Genomic DNA, 6,000 nt, shown 5'->3' with positions numbered 1-6,000 from the left:
TTTCTCAGAAGCCACGCGAGTGCCAGTTAGGAGTGACCGGATCGTGCTACATCATTTGGCACCATCTGTGGGAAACACTTCAAAAGGCCTTTCTCTCTAAACTTTCACAGTTCTCTTCTTTCTTGAAAAAGTCCAGCACTCATGGCTTCTTATAGCAACGTTGAATGGAGCGCGGAAATGGATAACTCCAGGGAACAACCCTAGCTTCCTACTGTCTGTATCAGACAGTTCACCATCCCCCTCTCGGCGGACGGAATCCCCTGCTTGAATGTGCCTCTCACGGTGGCACCTATCATCGCTCCACTCCCTGCTACAGTCGGAGTGACGTTCACCGAACCTTCGGTCGTGCCCCCAGCGGCTAGCCCGAACCAACTGGAGTACTTGATGCAGTGCATGCGGGCCATGTAGGCCCAAATGCAACAGTTCCAACAACTTCAACTCTATCAACAACACGTACTGCACCAGGTCTCCTAGTATCAGTATCAGCAGCAGTTCCCCCAGTTGCCTCAACCTCAACTTTAGCAGCCAGAGTTCCCGCCCTAGCACCTAGCCTCGCAGCAAGCTAAGTCTTGTCGCCAGGACAAGCGCCCCTCTGGCCAAGGAGAGGGCCCCCAAAACCTCCCAAAAAACTAACCCTCCCCCCGCGGTAGACGAGAGAGATCCTGGCAACAGACTCCAAGCAGGATCCCTCTGTCCGCAGCCATCACCAGCAGACCGGGCTACTGCCTGCACAAACCATTCCGGGCAGCGCAGAGGTGAGCAACACAAATGCCGAGCCCACCAAGAAGTAGAGATGCCGCTGCCGAGCTCGCTGATATCTTACCCGCGATTTGCCCAAGCTCGGGGGCAAAGAAGAGGTAAGCTCAGCCGAAGTCAAAGCTCCCCTCTCAGTTCTAATCCTCTTGTCTTCCGAACTCCTAGCAGTCCCAATGCTCAAAGACTTCAAGCTCCCCCCTCTTGACAAGTGTGACGGGTCATTTGACCCAAATGATCACGTAGATGCCTTTCAGTCACAGATGCACCTGGCGAGAGCCAGTGAGTCATGCACGTGCATGGCCTTCTCCACTACTTTTAGGGGAGAAGCCTGCACGTGGTACTGGAACTTGGCACCTGGGTTGATAAGAAGTTGGGCGCAGTTCTCACAAGCCTTCATGTCCCACTTCGCCACCAGCAAACGGTGCCCGCGAACTGAAGAAAGTCTCATCAGCATAGTGCAAAGAGAGGGAGAGTCCATCCGGGGCTATATCAAGCGGTTCAACGATGCTTGTATGTAGATATCTCGCCTGGACCTCGTCGTATGCCTTGCAAAAGCCAAGAAAGGCGTGACACACAAAGAGTTCAAATGGCACATGGTCATTAACCATCCAACGACCATAACCGAGTTTCTGAAGCTCGCGGACAGGTTCATAGGCACCAAAGAGGAGATCAACCAGAAGGGCGAGGGGGCGCCCAAAAAAAGAAAGAGGGAAGGAGAGCCTTCAAGTCAAGGGGGCAGCCGAAAGAAAAAGGATACAGTTTGGGGGGCAAAGCCGAGTCAATTATTCCGAGCTCCTGTAGCGGACCGAGCTTATTACACCCCACTGAACGCGAAGCGGGCCAAAATCCTAATGGCGATCAAGGATGCCCCGTACGTATAGTGGCCACCCCGTCTGAGGGGGAATCCCAATGAAAGAAATAAGAGTCTGTATTGCAGTTTTCACAAAGATCACGATCATAGTACCGAGAGTTGTAAAAACCTCCGCGACGAGATAGAGGAGCTCATCCATCGCGGATATTTGAGAAACTTTGTACAAAATAATAATAACAATAGTAATAAAACAAGTCGGCAAGGGGAGCACGATAAGGATGCTCCCAAGTCCAGTAGCAGACCGGTCGAACAACCGCAGAGGCAACCTCCGGAGGAGAGGCTAGTTCGGGGGACCATCCACATGATAGTGGGAGGTTCGATCGTTGTGGGTTGCACTTCAGCGGCAGCCTGAATGTCAGTTCATGAGGCCACCCAAGAGGAGCAGAACCCCCCAAAGTGGCCGAGGATGGGAGACCCAATTTTCTTCATAGAAGATGATGTGCGAGGGGTCCACTATCCCCACAATGACACGCTCATAATAAAGCTAAGAATCAATGACTTCATAAGAGAAGTCCATTAGCCGAGCTGGGTGGCCAACCCCATCCTGGTAAAGAAGGCCAACGGCAAGTGGCGCATGTGCGTCGACTACACCGACCTGAACAGGGCTTGCCCAAAAGACTGCTTCCCGCTCCCCAGAATTGACCGCTTGGTGGACGTGACCTCAGGGCATGAGTTGCTAAGTTTCTTGGACGCCTATTCGGGCTATAACCAAATCAAGATGGACCCGATGGACAAAGAAAAGGCTGCCTTCATCACGGAATTCGGCATGTACTGTTACAAGGTTATGCCCTTCGAGTTGAAAAATGCAGGGGCAACCTTTCAAAGGCTTGTAAATAAATTCTTTGCACCGTTAATCGACAGAAAAGTAAAATGTTATGTAGACGACATGATCGTCAAAACTCAATTCTCACATGAATTAATACAAGATTTGCATTCTATTTTTGAAATTCTGCATAAGTTTAATATGAGACTGAACCCAAACAAGTGTGTATTTGGTGTGACCTCGGGCAAGTTCCTAGGGTACATCGTTAACTGGCGCGGCATTGAAGCCGACCCGGATAAGATTAAGGCCATTTTAGATATGAGACCACCCCGGAAGTTGAAGGAGGTTCAGAGGTTGAATGGCCGCATAGCTGCCCTGAGCCGCTTCATGTCCAAATTGACGGACCGCTGTCTGCCGTTCTTTAAGGCAATTTAGAGCAAAGGGTTCGAATGGACCCAAGACTGCCAGCTCGCGTTCGACGAGCTCAAGAAATACCTCGCCAGTGTGCCGACCTTAACCCGGCCCGAGGAGGCCGATGTTTTAGAACTGTACCTCTCGGCGAGCAACGAAGTGGTCAGTTTGGTACTAATAAAGGAAGTAAATCGGGTCCAATGACCCATCTATTATGTTAGTAAAGTATTGCAGGGAGAAGAGATGAGATACTTGGAGATGGAAAAGCTAGCATACGCACTGATAATTGTAGCTCGGAAGCTCTGCCCGTACTTCCAAGCTCATACTGTCATCGTCCTTACCGACAAACCTCTGAGGCAAGTCTTACTTAAGCCCTAGGTCTCTGGTCGGTTGACGAAGTGGGCCATTGAGCTCAGCGAGTACGACCTCCAGTACAAGCCGCGAACTGCCATTAAGGCTCAAGCCTTAGCAGATTTCATCGCCGAGTGCACATTCAGCTCTGAGGTTCCTAGGCCGGTTGAGCATGAGGTCCCCAGTTCGAGTGAGCTCGAAGCTTCCAGGCTGGTTCAGCCCGAGCCCCGTGAGGTAGCAGCAAGTGTGGCATCTCTCCTAGCTAGGCTAAGCACGAGTTGGGATGAGGAGCCTTGGATCCTTCATGTAGATAGCTCCTCGAACCAACAGGGCAAAGGTGTCGGAATAGTTCAGCATGCCCAAGTGGTACGAAATTGGAGTACGCGCTACGCTTCGAGTTCGCGACATCTAACAATGAAGCAGAGTACGAGGCGTTGATAGCTGGACTAGCCTTAGCCAGAGAAGTAAAAGCCAAGCACATCGTTGTCTGCAGCGACTCCCAGCTCGTGGTCAACTAGGTCACTGGCGAATATGAAGCTTGCGAGCCGACCATGGTCGCCTACTTAGCCAAAGTCAGAGAGGCCCTGCTCAGCTTCTAGTCACACTTCATCAGACAAATCCTTAGGTTGGAGAACACTGAGGCCGACGCCCTGTCCAGGTTAGCCAACACTAGCGACACCACCATGAGAACCGTGTACATAGAGGACCTGTCTCGGCCTAGCATTCTCAGGGGGGCAGAGGAGGTTGCTCCCGTCATTCAAGCAGAGCCGAGCTGGATTGATCCGCTCGCGAGCTTCTTGTTACATGGGGCCCTTCCTGCAGATCGCAATGCAGCTAGAAGGGTGTAGCGCCAGGTAGCCAAATATGTCATGATAGACGAATGGCTATATCGGAGATCCTACACGCTCCTCTACCTACATTGTCTGCGACCTACCAAAGCCGAGCTCGTACTCCGCAGCACTCATGAGGGTCTGTGCAGCAGACACTTGGGGGGCAGGGCCCTCGCCCAAAAGGCACTCCGACAAGGGTATTATTGGCCAAGAATGAAGGCATGTGCCATTGAACTCGTTAGAAAATGTGACAAATGCCACAGACATGCCAATATTCACCACCAACCCGCCGCCAACCTCAAGTATCTCACCAGCCCGTGGCCCTTTGCACAGTGGGGCATCGATCTACTCGGGCCATTCCCGCCAGCAACGGGTGGAAGGGAGTTCTTAGTGGTAGCAGTGGACTATTTTACCAAGTGGGTAGAAGTTGAACCCCTTGTGACGATCACAACCCGAAATGTTCAAAAATTCTTTTGGAAGAACATCATGTGCCGCTTCGGATTACCTCGGGTATTGTTTTCCGACAATGGCAATTAGTTCGAGGACATCAAATTTCAAGACTGGTGCTAAAACATGGGAATCCGACAGAACTTTATTTCAGTCGCACACCCTCAAGAAAACGGTCAGGCAAAAGTCACAAACAGAGCCATCCTCCATAGATTAAAGGCACGGTTGGACCGGGCTAAAGGATTGTGGGCAGATGAACTACCTAGTGTTATATGGGCATACTGGACCACAGAGAAGACCACCATGGGAGAAACACCCTTCAATCTCACCTACGATACTGAAGCAGTGACTCCCGCAGAGATCGAAGTGCCTACGCTACGATTAGAGACATACAATGATTAGACAAACGAAGATGAGCTACTCCCACAGAGAAGACCACCTTGCTCCCTGAAGATCACGATCTCCTCAGGACCGTGCTCCCATGGGAAGTTGCCGGTGGGAAGGCTATATGAGTATTCCTTAGGGAGGTGGAACCTCTGTATGAGCCTCTCCGAAGTCATTATAGAAGGGCCAAATTGATTTGGCTCTCAACCTCGGTGGGAGGTGGACGCCAGATGACCCGAAGCCACCCGTACTTCGGATGGTTGAGCAGTAGAGGAGCCACCCCGAGCCGAGGTACCCGCCTCGGGCTCGTCGATAAAGCTGTCTACACTAGATGACATAGCGAACTAAAGGGAAGAAACAAATTGAAAAGGGGAAGGCAGCTTGGGAGGACTCACCAAAAGAAATGCAATCAGACTAGGAGAACAGGACGAACTAGAAGACCCGAGCTAAGAGACCTCCGACGCAAGCTCAAACACTAATGACGAGAGCTTTGTGGCGAAGAAAATGGCCAAGGGTCCCCCTATTTATATCCACAGCTGCGGGTTCCTCGAGACGAAAACGGTTTAACGCGTTTTTGACGTCCGCGAAGTCCAAATCTAATGAGATCTGCGCGTAATCCAGACGTGACTCGAGTCTTTCTTGATCAAACTGGGCACTAGACCGGTCCAGCTGGACGGAGCGCGCGACAAAGTGGCATGAAGACCAACGCCAAATCCACCCGGCGTGTCATGACCTCCCCGCGCTGGGTCATCGCCGCCAACGCAGGGAGTGGGGGGCAATTGATGGGGGGTGATTTGGCCCGACCTTGCAGTACGGGTACATGTGGGTGTGACCTTGCTCAAACAGCGACTCAACATAGCGCAACGGACGTGACCATAACTCGGAGGGAAGGTTCCACCGAGTTTAGCTCGGCAACTGGGCGGATAAACCACTCACCGGAAGCCGCCTCACCCGCACCTCCACTCTGAGATTAAGGCACTTCGAGACGCCCCGAGTTCGGGGCATCTTGACCTCTCTTTAGACCCGAGCTCCTCCCAATGGACCTCGGGCCACTCTCAGACAAGAACGCACCGATCCATCTCTGGACACCCCGAGGCATAGACACCCCGGGTCAACCAGCTCGGCATAATTTTCTACGGGCAGCTCGTCACTCAAGAGACAGCCCGGCTTAGGGTAATTTGCGGAAG

Source organism: Nelumbo lutea, chromosome 1 (genome assembly GCF_056320005.1).
Source record: "Nelumbo lutea isolate HS-2025 chromosome 1, American lotus-T2T, whole genome shotgun sequence".
Taxonomy (NCBI): domain Eukaryota; kingdom Viridiplantae; phylum Streptophyta; class Magnoliopsida; order Proteales; family Nelumbonaceae; genus Nelumbo; species Nelumbo lutea.
The sequence above is the reverse complement of the archived record's forward strand: the minus strand, read 5'-3'. Positions refer to the sequence as shown.